Source organism: Hordeum vulgare, chromosome 2H, assembly GCF_904849725.1.
Source record: "Hordeum vulgare subsp. vulgare chromosome 2H, MorexV3_pseudomolecules_assembly, whole genome shotgun sequence".
Lineage (NCBI taxonomy): Eukaryota > Viridiplantae > Streptophyta > Magnoliopsida > Poales > Poaceae > Hordeum > Hordeum vulgare.
The window spans coordinates 20,354,260-20,372,464 of record NC_058519.1 but is presented as its reverse complement, the minus strand read 5'-3'; positions in this window follow the sequence as shown (position 1 = coordinate 20,372,464).

Below are 18,205 nucleotides of genomic sequence, written 5' to 3'. Positions count from 1 at the left end.
GCATCCAGTTTTTGTCGTAGCCCTCTCAACTTTTTAACACATGCTATGTGGGTGAAATGATGATAGCATGCCAACTTTCAACATTTTCAGAGTTCATTTCTAGTGCTTTTCCATTTCAGGGTCAACTAGCTCAAAAAAAATAAGTAAATGCACGAAATATACCAAATGAAGTCAGAAATTGTTGAAATTTTGTGATGTGCCTTTGAATGGTGCATTTTGGACACACAAAAAGTATGGAGTTCAAATAAGTTCAAAAAAATGAAATCCCTTTGTAAGAGATGAGTTCTCGTTCGAAACCTTGCTACTTCGAGAGAGATTGTCAGTTTTGTACACGAACTGCATCCAGTTTTTGTCGTAGCCCTCTCAACTTTTTAACACATGCTATGTGGGTGAAATGATGATAGCATGCCAACTTTCAACATTTTCAGAGTTCATTTGTAGTGCTTTTCAATTTTAGGGTCAACTAGCTCAAAAAAAAATAAGTAAATGCACGAAATATACCAAATGAAGTCAGAAATTGTTGAAATTTTGTGATGCGCCTTTGAATGGTGCATTTTTAACACACAAAAGTATGGAGTTCAAATAAGTTCAAAAAAATGAAATCCCTTTGTAAGTGATGAGTTCTCGTTCGAAACCCTGCTACTTCGAGAGAGATTGTCAGTTTTGTACACGAACTGCATCCAGTTTTTGTCGTAGCCCTCTCAAATTTTTAACACATGCTATGTGGGTGAAATGATGATAGCATGCCAACTTTCAACATTTTCAGAGTTCATTTGTAGTGCTTTTCAATTTCAGGGTCAACTAACTCAAAAAAAATAAGTAAATGCACGAAATATACCAAATGAAGTCAGAAATTGTTGAAATTTTGTGATGTGCCTTTGAATGGTGCATTTTGAACACACAAAAAGTATGGAGTTCTAATAAGTTCAAAAAAATGAAATCCCTTTTTAAGAGATGAGTTCTCGTTCGAAACCCTGCTACTTCGAGAGAGATTGTCAGTTTTGTACACGAACTGCATCCAGTTTTTGTCGTAGCCCTCTCAACTTTTTAACACATGCTATGTGGGTGAAATGATGATAGTATGCCAACTTTCAACATTTTCAGAGTTCGTTTGTAGTGCTTTTCAATTTCAGGGTTAACTAGCTCAAAAAAAACTAAGTAAATGCACGAAATATTCCAAATGAAGTCGGAAATTGTTGAAATTTTGTGATGTGCCTTTGGATGGTGCATTTTGAACACACAAAAAGTATGGAGTTCTAATAAGTTCAAAAAAATGAAATCCCTTTGTAAGAGATGAGTTCTCGTTCGAATCCGTGCTACTTCGAGAGAGATTGTGAGTTTTGTACACGAACTGCATCCAGTTTTTGTCGTAGCCCTCTCAACTTTTTAACACATGCTATGTGGGTGAAATGATGATAGCATGCCAACTTTCAACATTTTCAGAGTTCAGTTGTAGTGCTTTTCAATTTCAGGGTCAACTAGCTCAAAAAAATAAGTAAATGCATGAAATATACCAAATGAAGTCAGAAATTGTTGAAATTTTGTGATGTGCCTTTGAATGGTGCATTTTGAACACACAAAAAGTATGGAGTTCAAATAAGTTCAAAAAAATGAAATCCCTTTGTAAGAGATGAGTTCTCGTTCGAAACCCTGCTACTTCGAGAGAGATTGTCAGTTTTGTACACGAACTGCATCCAGTTTTTGTCGTAGCCCACTCAACTTTTTAACACATGCTATGTGGGTGAAATGATGATAGCATGCCAACTTTCAACATTTTGAGAGTTCATTTGTAGTGCTTTTCAATTTTAGGGTCAACTAGCTCAAAAAAATAATAAGTAAATGCACGAAATATACCAAATGAAGTCAGAAATTGTTGAAATTTTGTGATGTGCCTTTGAATGGTGCATTTTGAACACAAAAAAGTATGGAGTTCAAATAAGTTCAAAAAAATGAAATCCCTTTGTAAGAGATGAGTTCTCGTTCGAAACCCTGCTACTTCGAGAGAGATTGTCAGTTTTGTACACGAACTGCATCCAGTTTTTGTCGTAGCCCTCTCAACTTTTTAACACATGCTATGTGGGTGAAATGATGATAGCATGCCAAATTTCAACATTTTCAAAGTTCATTTGTAGTGCTTTTCAATTTCAGGGTCAACTAGCTCATAAAAAATAAGTAAATGCCCGATATATTCCAAATGAAGTCGGAAATTGTTGAAATTTTGCGATGTGCCTTTGAATGGTGCATTTTGAACAGACAAAAAGTATGGAGTTCTAATAAGTTCAAAAAAATGAAATCCCGTTGTAAGAGATGAGTTCTCGTTCGAAACCCTGCTACTTCGAGAGAGATTGTGAGTTTTGTACACGAACTGCATCCTGTTTTTGTCGTAGCCCTCTCAACTTTTTAACACATGCTATGTGGGTGAAATGATGATAGCATGCCAACTTTCAACATTTTCAGAGTTCATTTATAGTGCTTTTCAATTTTAGGGTCAACTAGCTCAAAAAAAAGTAAATGCATGAAATATACCAAATGAAGTCAGAAATTGTTGAAATTTTGTGATGCGCCTTTGAATGGTGCATTTTGAACACACAAAAAGTATGGAGTTCAAATAAGTTCAAAAAAATGAAATCCCTTTGTAAGAGATGAGTTCTCGTTCGAAACCCTGCTACTTCGAGAGAGATTGTCAGTTTTGTACACGCACTGCATCCAGTTTTTGTCGTAGCCCTCTCAACTTTTTAACACATGCTATGTGGGTGAAATGATGATAGCATGCCAACTTTCAACATTTTGAGAGTTCATTTGTAGTGCTTTTCAATTTTAGGGTCAACTAGCTCAAAAATAATAAGTAAATGCACGAAATATACCAAATGAAGTCAGAAATTGTTGAAATTTTGTGATGTGCCTTTGAATGGTGCATTTTGAACACAAAAAAGTATGGAGTTCAAATAAGTTCAAAAAAATGAAATCCCTTTGTAAGAGATGAGTTCTCGTTCGAAACCCTGCTACTTCGAGAGAGATTGTCAGTTTTGTACACGAACTGCATCCAGTTTTTGTCGTAGCCCTCTCAACTTTTTAACACATGCTATGTGGGTGAAATGATGATAGCATGCCAAATTTCAACATTTTCAGAGTTCATTTGTAGTCTTTTCAATTTCAGGGTCAACTAGCTCAAAACAAATAAGTAAATGCACGGAATATACCAAATGAAGTCAGAAATTGTTGAAATTTTGTGATGCGCCTTTGAATGGTGCATTTTGAACACACAAAAAGTATGGAGTTCAAGTAAGTTCAAAAAAATGAAATCCCTTTGTAAGAGATGAGTTCTCGTTCGAAACCCTCCTACTTCGAGAGAGATTGTCAGTTTTGTACACGAACTGCATCCAGTTTTTGTCGTAGCCCTCTCAACTTTTTAACACATGCTATGTGGGTGAAATGATGATAGCATGCCAACTTTCAACATTTTCAGAGTTCATTTGTAGTGCTTTTCAATTTCAGGGTTAACTAGCTCAAAAAAAACTAAGTAAATGCACGAAATATTCCAAATGAAGCCGGAAATTATTGAAATTTTGTGATGTGCCTTTGAATGGTGCATTTTGAACACACAAAAAGTATGGAGTTCTAATAAGTTCAAAAAAATGAAATCCCTTTGTAAGAGATGAGTTCTCGTTCGAAACCGTGCTACTTCGAGAGAGATTGTGAGTTTTGTACACGAACTGCATCCAGTTTTTGTCGTAGCCCTCTCAACTTTTTAACACATGCTATGTGGGTGAAATGATGATAGCATGCCAACTTTCAACATTTTCAGAGTTCATTTCTAGTGCTTTTCAATTTCAGGGTCAACTAGCTCAAAAAAAATAAGTAAATGCACGAAATATACCAAATGAAGTCAGAAATTGTTGAAATTTTGTGATGTGCCTTTGAATGGTGCATTTTGGACACACAAAAAGTATGGAGTTCAAATAAGTTCAAAAAAATGAAATCCCTTTGTAAGAGATGAGTTCTCGTTCGAAACCTTGCTACTTCGAGAGAGATTGTCAGTTTTGTACACGAACTGCATCCAGTTTTTGTCGTAGCCCTCTCAACTTTTTAACACATGCTATGTGGGTGAAATGATGATAGCATGCCAACTTTCAACATTTTCAGAGTTCATTTGTAGTGCTTTTCAATTTTAGGGTCAACTAGCTCAAAAAAAAAATAAGTAAATGCACGAAATATACCAAATGAAGTCAGAAATTGTTGAAATTTTGTGATGCGCCTTTGAATGGTGCATTTTTAACACACAAAAGTATGGAGTTCAAATAAGTTCAAAAAAATGAAATCCCTTTGTAAGAGATGAGTTCTCGTTCGAAACCCTGCTACTTCGAGAGAGATTGTCAGTTTTGTACACGAACTGCATCCAGTTTTTGTCGTAGCCCTCTCAAATTTTTAACACATGCTATGTGGGTGAAATGATGATAGCATGCCAACTTTCAACATTTTCAGAGTTCATTTGTAGTGCTTTTCAATTTCAGGGTCAACTAACTCAAAAAAAAATAAGTAAATGCACGAAATATACCAAATGAAGTCAGAAATTGTTGAAATTTTCTGATGTGCCTTTGAATGGTGCATTTTGAACACACAAAAAGTATGGAGTTCATATAAGTTCAAAAAAATGAAATCCCTTTGTAAGAGATGAGTTCTCGTTCGAAACCCTGCTACTTCGAGAGAGATTGTCAGTTTTGTACACGAACTGCATCCAGTTTTTGTCGTAGCCCTCTCAACTTTTTAACACATGCTATGTGGGTGAAATGATGATAGCATGCCAACTTTCAACATTTTCAAAGTTCATTTGTAGTGCTTTTCAATTTCAAGGTCAACTAGCTCAAAAAAAATAAGTAAATGCACGAAATATTCCAAATGAAGTCGGAAATTGTTGAAATTTTGCGATGTGCCTTTGAATGGTGCATTTTGAACACACAAAAAGTATGGAGTTCTAATAAGTTCAAAAAAATGAAATCCCTTTGTAAGAGATGAGTTCTCGTTCGAAACCATGCTACTTCGAGAGAGATTGTGAGTTTTGTACACGAACTGCATCCAGTTTTTGTCGTAGCCCTCTCAACTTTTTAACACATGCTATGTGGGTGAAATGATGATAGCATGCCAACTTTCAACATTTTCAGAGTTCATTTGTAGTGCTTTTCAATTTCAGGGTCAACTAGCTCAAAAAAATAAGTAAATGCATGAAATATACCAAATGAAGTCAGAAATTGTTGAAATTTTGTGATGTGCCTTTGAATGGTGCATTTTGAACACACAAAAAGTATGGAGTTCAAATAAGTTCAAAAAAATGAAATCCCTTTGTAAGAGATGAGTTCTCGTTCGAAACCCTGCTACTTCGAGAGAGATTGTCAGTTTTGTACACGCACTGCATCCAGATTTTGTCGTAGCCCTCTCAACTTTTTAACACATGCTATGTGGGTGAAATGATGATAGCATGCCAACTTTCAACATTTTGAGAGTTCATTTGTAGTGCTTTTCAATTTTAGGGTCAACTAGCTCAAAAAAATAATAAGTAAATGCACGAAATATACCAAATGAAGTCAGAAATTGTTGAAATTTTGTGATGTGCCTTTGAATGGTGCATTTTGAACACAAAAAAGTATGGAGTTCAAATAAGTTCAAAAAAATGAAATCCCTTTGTAAGAGATGAGTTCTCGTTCGAAACCCTGCTACTTCGAGAGAGATTGTCAGTTTTGTACACGAACTACATCCAGTTTTTGTCGTAGCCCTCTCAACTTTTTAACACATGCTATGTGGGTGAAATGATGATAGCATGCCAAATTTCAACATTTTCAAAGTTCATTTGTAGTGCTTTTCAATTTCAGGGTCAACTAGCTCATAAAAAATAAGTAAATGCCCAATATATTCCAAATGAAGTCGGAAATTGTTGAAATTTTGCGATGTGCCTTTGAATGGTGCATTTTGAACAGACAAAAAGTATGGAGTTCTAATAAGTTCAAAAAAATGAAATCCCGTTGTAAGAGATGAGTTCTCGTTCGAAACCCTGCTACTTCGAGAGAGATTGTGAGTTTTGTACACGAACTGCATCCTGTTTTTGTCGTAGCCCTCTCAACTTTTTAACACATGCTATGTGGGTGAAATGATGATAGCATGCCAACTTTCAACATTTTCAGAGTTCATTTATCGTGCTTTTCAATTTTAGGGTCAACTAGCTCAAAAAAAAGTAAATGCATGAAATATACCAAATGAAGTCAGAAATTGTTGAAATTTTGTGATGCGCCTTTGAATGGTGCATTTTGAACACACAAAAAGTATGGAGTTCAAATAAGTTCAAAAAAATGAAATCCCTTTGTAAGAGATGAGTTCTCGTTCGAAACCCTGCTACTTCGAGAGAGATTGTCAGTTTTGTACACGCACTGCATCCAGTTTTTGTCGTAGCCCTCTCAACTTTTTAACACATGCTATGTGGGTGAAATGATGATAGCATGCCAACTTTCAACATTTTGAGAGTTCATTTGTAGTGCTTTTCAATTTTAGGGTCAACTAGCTCAAAAATAATAAGTAAATGCACGAAATATACCAAATGAAGTCAGAAATTGTTGAAATTTTGTGATGTGCCTTTGAATGGTGCATTTTGAACACAAAAAAGTATGGAGTTCAAATAAGTTCAAAAAAATGAAATCCCTTTGTAAGAGATGAGTTCTCGTTCGAAACCCTGCTACTTCGAGAGAGATTGTCAGTTTTGTACACGAACTGCATCCAGTTTTTGTCGTAGCCCTCTCAACTTTTTAACACATGCTATGTGGGTGAAATGATGATAGCATGCCAACTTTCAACATTTTCAGAGTTCATTTGTAGTCTTTTCAATTTCAGGGTCAACTAGCTCAAAAAAAATAAGTAAATGCACGGAATATACCAAATGAAGTCAGAAATTGTTGAAATTTTGTGATGTGCCTTTGAATGGTGCATTTTGAACACACAAAAAGTATGGAGTTCAAATAAGTTCAAAAAATGAAATCCCTTTGTAAGAGATGAGTTCTCGTTCGAAACCCTCCTACTTCGAGAGAGATTGTCAGTTTTGTACACGAACTGCATCCAGTTTTTGTCGTAGCCCTCTCAACTTTTTAACACATGCTATGTGGGTGAAATGATGATAGCATGCCAACTTTCAACATTTTCAGAGTTCATTTGTAGTGCTTTTCAATTTCAGGGTTAACTAGCTCAAAAAAAACTAAGTAAATGCACGAAATATTCCAAATGAAGCCGGAAATTGTTGAAATTTTGTGATGTGCCTTTGAATGGTGCATTTTGAACACACAAAAAGTATGGAGTTCTAATAAGTTCAAAAAAATGAAATCCCTTTGTAAGAGATGAGTTCTCGTTCGAAACCGTGCTACTTCGAGAGAGATTGTGAGTTTTGTACACGAACTGCATCCAGTTTTTGTCGTAGCCCTCTCAACTTTTTAACACATGCTATGTGGGTGAAATGATGATAGCATGCCAACTTTCAACATTTTCAGAGTTCATTTCTAGTGCTTTTCAATTTCAGGGTGAACTAGCTCAAAAAAAATAAGTAAATGCACGAAATATACCAAATGAAGTCAGAAATTGTTGAAATTTTGTGATGTGCCTTTGAATGGTGCATTTTGGACACACAAAAAGTATGGAGTTCAAATAAGTTCAAAAAAATGAAATCCCTTTGTAAGAGATGAGTTCTCGTTCGAAACCTTGCTACTTCGAGAGAGATTGTCAGTTTTGTACACGAACTGCATCCAGTTTTTGTCGTAGCCCTCTCAACTTTTTAACACATGCTATGTGGGTGAAATGATGATAGCATGCCAACTTTCAACATTTTCAGAGTTCATTTGTAGTGCTTTTCAATTTTAGGGTCAACTAGCTCAAAAAAAAATAAGTAAATGCACGAAATATACCAAATGAAGTCAGAAATTGTTGAAATTTTGTGATGCGCCTTTGAATGGTGCATTTTTAACACACAAAAGTATGGAGTTCAAATAAGTTCAAAAAAATGAAATCCCTTTGTAAGAGATGAGTTCTCGTTCGAAACCCTGCTACTTCGAGAGAGATTGTCAGTTTTGTACACGAACTGCATCCAGTTTTTGTCGTAGCCCTCTCAAATTTTTAACACATGCTATGTGGGTGAAATGATGATAGCATGCCAACTTTCAACATTTTCAGAGTTCATTTGTAGTGCTTTTCAATTTCAGGGTCAACTAGCTCAAAAAAAATAAGTAAATGCACGAAATATACCAAATGAAGTCAGAAATTGTTGAAATTTTGTGATGTGCCTTTGAATGGTGCATTTTGAACACACAAAAAGTATGGAGTTCAAATAAGTTCAAAAAAATGAAATCCCTTTGTAAGAGATGAGTTCTCGTTCGAAACCCTGCTACTTCGAGAGAGATTGTCAGTTTTGTACACGAACTGCATCCAGTTTTTGTCGTAGCCCTCTCAACTTTTTAACACATGCTATATGGGTGAAATGATGATAGCATGCCAACTTTCAACATTTTCAGAGTTCATTTGTAGTGCTTTTCAATTTCAGGGTCAACTAGCTCAAAAAAAATAAGTAAATGCACGAAATATTCCAAATGAAGTCGGAAATTGTTGAAATTTTGTGATGCGCCTTTGAATGGTGCATTTTTAACACACAAAAAGTATGGAGTTCTAATAAGTTCAAAAAAATGAAATCCCTTTGTAAGAGATGAGTTCTCGTTCGAAACCCTGCTACTTCGAGAGAGATTGTGAGTTTTGTACACGAACTGCATCCAGTTTTTGTCGTAGCCTCTCAACTTTTTAACACATGCCATGTGGGTGAAATGATGATAGCATGCCAAATTTCAACATTTTCAGAGTTCATTTGTAGTGCTTTTCAATTTTAGGGTCAACTAGCTCAAAAAAAATAAGTAAATACACGAAATATACCAAATGAAGTCAGAAATTGTTGAAATTTTGTGATGTGCCTTTGAATGGTGCATTTTGAACACACAAAAGTATGGAGTTCAAATAAGTTCAAAAAAATGAAATCCCTTTGTAAGAGATGAGTTCTCGTTCGAAACCCTGCTACTTCGAGAGAGATTGTCAGTTTTATACACGAACTGCATCCAGTTTTTGTCATAGCCCTCTCAACTTTTTAACACATGCTATGTGGGTGAAATGATGATAACATGCCAACTTTCAACATTTTCAGAGTTCATTTGTAGTGCTTTTCAATTTTAGGGTCAATTAGCTCAAAAAAATAATAAGTAAATGCACGAAATATACCAAATGAAGTCAGAAATTGTTGAAATTTTGTGATGCGCCTTTGAATGGTGCATTTTGAACACACAAAAGTATGGAGTTCAAATAAGTTCAAAAAAATGAAATCCCTTTGTAAGAGATGAGTTCTCGTTCGAAACCCTGCTACTTCGAGAGAGATTGTCAGTTTTGTACACGAACTGCATCCAGTTTTTGTCGTAGCCCTCTCAACTTTTTAACACATCCTATGTGGGTGAAATGATGATAGCATGCCAACTTTCAACATTTTCAGAGTTCATTTGTAGTGCTTTTCAATTTCAGGGTCAACTAGCTCAAAAAAAATAAGTAAATGCACGAAATATACCAAATGAAGTCAGAAATTGTTGAAATTTTGTGATGTGCCTTTGAATGGTCCATTTTGAACACACAAAAAGTATGGAGTTCAAATAAGTTCAAAAAAATGAAATCACTTTGTAAGAGATGAGTTCTCTTTCGGAACCGTGCTACTTCGAGAGAGATTGTCAGTTTTGTACACGAACTGCATCCAGTTTTTGTCGTAGCCCTCTCAACTTTTTAAAACATGCTATGTGGGTGAAATGATGATAGCATGCCAACTTTCAACATTTTCAGAGTTCATTTGTAGTGCTTTTCAATTTCAGGGTCAACTAGCTCAAAAAAAAAATAAGTAAATGCACGAAATATACCAAATGAAGTCAGAAATTGTTGAAATTTTGTGATGCGCCTTTGAATGGTGCATTTTTAACACACAAAAGTATGGAGTTCAAATAAGTTCAAAAAAATGAAATCCATTTGTAAGAGATGAGTTCTCGTTCGAAACCCTGCTACTTCGAGAGAGATTGTCAGTTTTGTACACGAACTGCATCCAGTTTTTGTCGTAGCCCTCTCAAATTTTTAACACATGCTATGTGGGTGAAATGATGATAGCATGCCAACTTTCAACATTTTCAGAGTTCATTTGTAGTGCTTTTCAATTTCAGGGTCAACTAACTCAAAAAAAATAAGTAAATGCACGAAATATACCAAATGAAGTCAGAAATTGTTGAAATTTTCTGATGTGCCTTTGAATGGTGCATTTTGAACACACAAAAAGTATGGAGTTCAAATAAGTTCAAAAAAATGAAATCCCTTTGTAAGAGATGAGTTCTCGTTCGAAACCCTGCTACTTCGAGAGAGATTGTCAGTTTTGTACACGAACTGCATCCAGTTTTTGTCGTAGCCCTCTCAACTTTTTAACACATGCTATGTGGGTGAAATGATGATAGCATGCCAACTTTCAACATTTTCAAAGTTCATTTGTAGTGCTTTTCAATTTCAAGGTCAACTAGCTCAAAAAAAATAAGTAAATGCACGAAATATTCCAAATGAAGTCGGAAATTGTTGAAATTTTGCGATGTGCCTTTGAATGGTGCATTTTGAACACACAAAAAGTATGGAGTTCTAATAAGTTCAAAAAAATGAAATCCCTTTGTAAGAGATGAGTTCTCGTTCGAAACCGTGCTACTTCGAGAGAGATTGTGAGTTTTGTACACGAACTGCATCTAGTTTTTGTCGTAGCCCTCTCAACTTTTTAACACATGCTATGTGGGTGAAATGATGATAGCATGCCAACTTTCAACATTTTCAGAGTTCATTTGTAGTGCTTTTCAATTTCAGGGTCAACTAGCTCAAAAAAATAAGTAAATGCATGAAATATACCAAATGAAGTCAGAAATTGTTGAAATTTTGTGATGTGCCTTTGAATTGTGCATTTTGAACACACAAAAAGTATGGAGTTCAAATAAGTTCAAAAAAATGAAATCCCTTTGTAAGAGATGAGTTCTCGTTCGAAACCCTGCTACTTCGAGAGAGATTGTCAGTTTTGTACACGCACTGCATCCAGTTTTTGTCGTAGCCCTCTCAACTTTTTAACACATGCTATGTGGGTGAAATGATGATAGCATGCCAGCTTTCAACATTTTGAGAGTTCATTTGTAGTGCTTTTCAATTTTAGGGTCAACTAGCTCAAAAAAATAATAAGTAAATGCACGAAATATACCAAATGAAGTCAGAAATTGTTGAAATTTTGTGATGTGCCTTTGAATGGTGCATTTTGAACACAAAAAAGTATGGAGTTCAAATAAGTTCAAAAAAATGAAATCCCTTTGTAAGAGATGAGTTCTCGTTCGAAACCCTGCTACTTCGAGAGAGATTGTCAGTTTTGTACACGAACTACATCCAGTTTTTGTCGTAGCCCTCTCAACTTTTTAACACATGCTATGTGGGTGAAATGATGATAGCATGCCAAATTTCAACATTTTCAAAGTTCATTTGTAGTGCTTTTCAATTTCAGGGTCAACTAGCTCATAAAAAATAAGTAAATGCCCAATATATTCCAAATGAAGTCGGAAATTGTTGAAATTTTGCGATGTGCCTTTGAATGGTGCATTTTGAACAGACAAAAAGTATGGAGTTCTAATAAGTTCAAAAAAATGAAATCCCGTTGTAAGAGATGAGTTCTCGTTCGAAACCCTGCTACTTCGAGAGAGATTGTGAGTTTTGTACACGAACTGCATCCTGTTTTTGTCGTAGCCCTCTCAACTTTTTAACACATGCTATGTGGGTGAAATGATGATAGCATGCCAACTTTCAACATTTTCAGAGTTCATTTATATTGCTTTTCAATTTTAGGGTCAACTAGCTCAAAAAAAAGTAAATGCATGAAATATACCAAATGAAGTCAGAAATTGTTGAAATTTTGTGATGCGCCTTTGAATGGTGCATTTTGAACACACAAAAAGTATGGAGTTCAAATAAGTTCAAAAAAATGAAATCCCTTTGTAAGAGATGAGTTCTCGTTCGAAACCCTGCTACTTCGAGAGAGATTGTCAGTTTTGTACACGCACTGCATCCAGTTTTTGTCGTAGCCCTCTCAACTTTTTAACACATGCTATGTGGGTGAAATGATGATAGCATGCCAACTTTCAACATTTTGAGAGTTCATTTGTAGTGCTTTTCAATTTTAGGGTCAACTAGCTCAAAAATAATAAGTAAATGCACGAAATATACCAAATGAAGTCAGAAATTGTTGAAATTTTGTGATGTGCCTTTGAATGGTGCATTTTGAACACAAAAAAGTATGGAGTTCAAATAAGTTCAAAAAAATGAAATCCCTTTGTAAGAGATGAGTTCTCGTTCGAAACCCTGCTACTTCGAGAGAGATTGTCAGTTTTGTACACGAACTGCATCCAGTTTTTGTCGTAGCCCTCTCAACTTTTTAACACATGCTATGTGGGTGAAATGATGATAGCATGCCAACTTTCAACATTTTCAGAGTTCATTTGTAGTCTTTTCAATTTCAGGGTCAACTAGCTCAAAAAAAATAAGTAAATGCACGGAATATACCAAATGAAGTCAGAAATTGTTGAAATTTTGTGATGTGCCTTTGAATGGTGCATTTTGAACACACAAAAAGTATGGAGTTCAAATAAGTTCAAAAAATGAAATCCCTTTGTAAGAGATGAGTTCTCGTTCGAAACCCTCCTACTTCGAGAGAGATTGTCAGTTTTGTACACGAACTGCATCCAGTTTTTGTCGTAGCCCTCTCAACTTTTTAAAACATGCTATGTGGGTGAAATGATGATAGCATGCCAACTTTCAACATTTTCAGAGTTCATTTGTAGTGCTTTTCAATTTCAGGGTTAACTAGCTCAAAAAAAACTAAGTAAATGCACGAAATATTCCAAATGAAGCCGGAAATTGTTGAAATTTTGTGATGTGCCTTTGAATGGTGCATTTTGAACACACAAAAAGTATGGAGTTCTAATAAGTTCAAAAAAATGAAATCCCTTTGTAAGAGATGAGTTCTCGTTCGAAACCGTGCTACTTCGAGAGAGATTGTGAGTTTTGTACACGAACTGCATCCAGTTTTTGTCGTAGCCCTCTCAACTTTTTAACACATGCTATGTGGGTGAAATGATGATAGCATGCCAACTTTCAACATTTTCAGAGTTCATTTCTAGTGCTTTTCAATTTCAAGGTCAACTAGCTCAAAAAAAATAAGTAAATGCACGAAATATTCCAAATGAAGTCGGAAATTGTTGAAATTTTGCGATGTGCCTTTTAATGGTGCATTTTGAACACACAAAAAGTATGGAGTTCTAATAATTTCAAAAAAATGAAATCCCTTTGTAAGAGATGAGTTCTCGTTCGAAACCCTACTACTTCGAGAGAGATTGTCAGTTTTGTACACGAACTGCATCCAGTTTTTGCCGTATCCCTCTCAACTTTTTAACACATGCTATGTGGGTGAAATGATGATAGCATGCCAACTTTCAACATTTTCAGAGTTCATTTGTAGTGCTTTTCAATTTTAGGGTCAACTAGCTAAAAAAAAAGTAAATGCACGAAATATACCAAATGAAGTCAGAAATTGTTGAAATTTTGTGATGCGCCTTTGAATGATGCATTTTGAACACACAAAATCATGGAGTTCAAATAAGTTCAAAAAAATGAAATCCCTTTGTAAGAGATGAGTTCTCGTTGAAACCCTGCTACTTCGAGAGAGATTGTCAGTTTTGTACACGAACTGCATCCAGTTTTTGTCGTAGCCCTCTCAACTTTTTAACACATGCTATGTGGGTGAAATGATGATAGCATGCCAACTTTCAACATTTTCAGAGTTCATTTGTAGTGCTTTTCAATTTCAGGGTCAACTAGCTCAAAAAAAATTAAGTAAATGCACGAAATATTCCATATGAAGTCGAAAATTGTTGAAATTTTGCGATGTGCCTTTGAATGGTGCATTTTGAACACACAAAAAGTATGGAGTTCTAATAAGTTCAAAAAAATGAAATCCCTTTGTAAGAGATGAGTTCTCGTTCGAAACCGTGCTACTTCGAGAGAGATTGTGAGTTTTGTACACGAACTGCATCCAGTTTTTGTCGTAGCCCTCTCAACTTTTTAACACATGCTATGTGGGTGAAATGATGATAGCATGCCAACTTTCAACATTTTCAGAGTTCATTTGTAGTGCTTTTCAATTTTAGGGTCAACTAGCTCAAAAAAAAAGTAAATGCACGAAATATACCAAATGAAGTTAGAAATTGTTGAAATTTTGTGATGCGCCTTTGAATGGTGCATTTTGAACACACAAAAAGTATGGAGTTCAAATAAGTTCAAAAAAATGAAATCCCTTTGTAAGAGATGAGTTCTCGTTCGAAACCTTGCTAGTTCGAGAGAGATTGTCAGTTTTGTAGACGAACTGCATCCAGTTTTTGTCGTAGCCCTCTCAAATTTTTAACACATGCTATGTGGGTGAAATGATGATAGCATGCCAACTTTCAACATTTTGAGAGTTCATTTGTAGTGCTTTTCAATTTCATGGTCAACTAGCTCAAAAAAAATAAGTAAATGCACGAAATATTCCAAATGAAGTCGGAAATTGTTGAAATTTTGTGATGCGCCTTTGAATGGTGCATTTTTAACACACAAAAAGTATGGAGTTCTAATAAGTTCAAAAAAATGAAATCCCTTTGTAAGAGATGAGTTCTCGTTCGAAACCCTGCTACTTCGAGAGAGATTGTGAGTTTTGTACACGAACTGCATCCAGTTTTTGTCGTAGCCCTCTCAACTTTTTAACACATGCCATGTGGGTGAAGTGATGATAGCATGCCAAATTTCAACATTTTCAGAGTTCATTTGTAGTGCTTTTCAATTTTAGGGTCAACTAGCTCAAAAAAAATAAGTAAATGCACGAAATATACCAAATGAAGTCAGAAATTGTTGAAATTTTGTGATGCGCCTTTGAATGGTGCATTTTGAACACACAAAAGTATGGAGTTCAAATAAGTTCAAAAAAATGAAATCCCTTTGTAAGAGATGAGTTCTCGTTCGAAACCCTGCTACTTCGAGAGAGATTGTCAGTTTTATACACGAACTGCATCCAGTTTTTTCTCATAGCCCTCTCAACTTTTTAACACATGCTATGTGGGTGAAATGATGATAGCATGCCAACTTTCAACATTTTCAGAGTTCATTTGTAGTGCTTTTCAATTTTAGGGTCAACTAGCTCAAAAAAATAATAAGTAAATGCACGAAATATACCAAATGAAGTCAGAAATTGTTGAAATTTTGTGATGCGCCTTTGAATGGTGCATTTTGAACACACAAAAGTATGGAGTTCAAATAAGTTCAAAAAAATGAAATCCCTTTGTAAGAGATGAGTTCTCGTTCGAAACCCTGCTACTTCGAGAGAGATTGTCAGTTTTGTACACGAACTGCATCCAGTTTTTGTCGTAGCCCTCTCAACTTTTTAACACATCCTATGTGGGTGAAATGATGATAGCATGCCAACTTTCAACATTTTCAGAGTTCATTTGTAGTGCTTTTCAATTTCAGGGTCAACTAGCTCAAAAAAAATAAGTAAATGCACGAAATATACCAAATGAAGTCAGAAATTGTTGAAATTTTGTGATGTGCCTTTGAATGGTCCATTTTGAACACACAAAAAGTATGGAGTTCAAATAAGTTCAAAAAAATGAAATCACTTTGTAAGAGATGAGTTCTCGTTCGGAACCCTGCTACTTCGAGAGAGATTGTCAGTTTTGTACACGAACTGCATCCAGTTTTTGTCGTAGCCCTCTCAACTTTTTAAAACATGCTATGTGGGTGAAATGATGATAGCATGCCAACTTTCAACATTTTCAGAGTTCATTTGTAGTGCTTTTCAATTTCAGGGTCAACTAGCTCAAAAAAAATTAAGTAAATGCACGAAATATTCCATATGAAGTCGAAAATTGTTGAAATTTTGCGATGTGCCTTTGAATGGTGCATTTTGAACACACAAAAAGTATGGAGTTCTAATAAGTTCAAAAAAATGAAATCCCTTTGTAAGAGATGAGTTCTCGTTCGAAACCGTGCTACTTCGAGAGAGATTGTGAGTTTTGTACACGAACTGCATCCAGTTTTTGTCGTAGCCCTCTCAACTTTTTAACACATGCTATGTGGGTGAAATGATGATAGCATGCCAACTTTCAACATTTTCAGAGTTCATTTGTAGTGCTTTTCAATTTTAGGGTCAACTAGCTCAAAAAAAAAAAGTAAATGCACGAAATATACCAAATGAAGTTAGAAATTGTTGAAATTTTGTGATGCGCCTTTGAATGGTGCATTTCGAACACACAAAAAGTATGGAGTTCAAATAAGTTCAAAAAAATGAAATCCCTTTGTAAGAGATGAGTTCTCGTTCGAAACCTTGCTAGTTCGAGAGAGATTGTCAGTTTTGTACACGAACTGCATCCAGTTTTTGTCGTAGCCCTCTCAAATTTTTAACACATGCTATGTGGGTGAAATGATGATAGCATGCCAACTTTCAACATTTTGAGAGTTCATTTGTAGTGCTTTTCAATTTTAGGGTCAACTAGCTCAAAAATAATAAGTAAATGCACGAAATATACCAAATGAAGTCAGAAATTGTTGAAATTTTGTGATGTACCTTTGAATGGTGCATTTTGAACACACAAAAAGTATGGAGTTCAAATAAGTTCAAAAAAATGAAATCCCTTTGTAAGAGATGAGTTCTCGTTCGAAACCCTACTACTTCGAGAGAGATTGTCAGTTTTGTACACGAACTGCATCCAGTTTTTGCCGTATCCCTCTCAACTTTTTAACACATGCTATGTGGGTGAAATGATGATAGCATGCCAACTTTCAACATTTTCAGAGTTCATTTGTAGTGCTTTTCAATTTCAGGGGCAACTAGCTCAAAAAAAATTAAGTAAATGCACGAAATATTCCAAATGAAGTCGGAAATTGTTGAAATTTTCTGATGTGCCTTTGAATGGTGCATTTTGAACACACAAAAAGTATGGAGGTCTAATAAGTTCAAAAAAATGAAATCCCTTTGTAAGAGATGAGTTCTCGTTCGAAACCGTGCTACTTCGAGAGAGATTGTGAGTTTTGTACACGAACTGCATCCAGTTTTTGTCGTAGCCCTCTCAACTTTTTAACACATGCTATGTGGGTGAAATGATGATAGCATGCCAACTTTCAACATTTTCAGAGTTCATTTGTAGTGCTTTTCAATTTTAGGGTCAACTAGCTCAAAAAAAAAAAGTAAATGCACGAAATATACCAAATGAAGTTAGAAATTGTTGAAATTTTGTGATGCGCCTTTGAATGGTGCATTTCGAACACACAAAAAGTATGGAGTTCAAATAAGTTCAAAAAAATGAAATCCCTTTGTAAGAGATGAGTTCTCGTTCGAAACCTTGCTAGTTCGAGAGAGATTGTCAGTTTTGTACACGAACTGCATCCAGTTTTTGTCGTAGCCCTCTCAAATTTTTAACACATGCTATGTGGGTGAAATGATGATAGCATGCCAACTTTCAACATTTTGAGAGTTCATTTGTAGTGCTTTTCAATTTTAGGGTCAACTAGCTCAAAAATAATAAGTAAATGCACGAAATATACCAAATGAAGTCAGAAATTGTTGAAATTTTGTGATGTACCTTTGAATGGTGCATTTTGAACACACAAAAAGTATGGAGTTCAAATAAGTTCAAAAAAATGAAATCCCTTTGTAAGAGATGAGTTCTCGTTCGAAACCCTACTACTTCGAGAGAGATTGTCAGTTTTGTACACGAACTGCATCCAGTTTTTGCCGTATCCCTCTCAACTTTTTAACACATGCTATGTGGGTGAAATGATGATAGCATGCCAACTTTCAACATTTTCAGAGTTCATTTGTAGTGCTTTTCAATTTTAGGGTCAACTAGCTCAAAAAAAATAAGTAAATGCACGAAATATACCAAATGAAGTCAGAAATTGTTGAAATTTTGTGATGTGCCTTTGAATGGTGCATTTTGAACACACAAAAAGTATGGAGTTCAAATAAGTTCAAAAAAATGAAATCCCTTTGTAAGAGATGAGTTCTCGTTCGAAACCCTGCTAC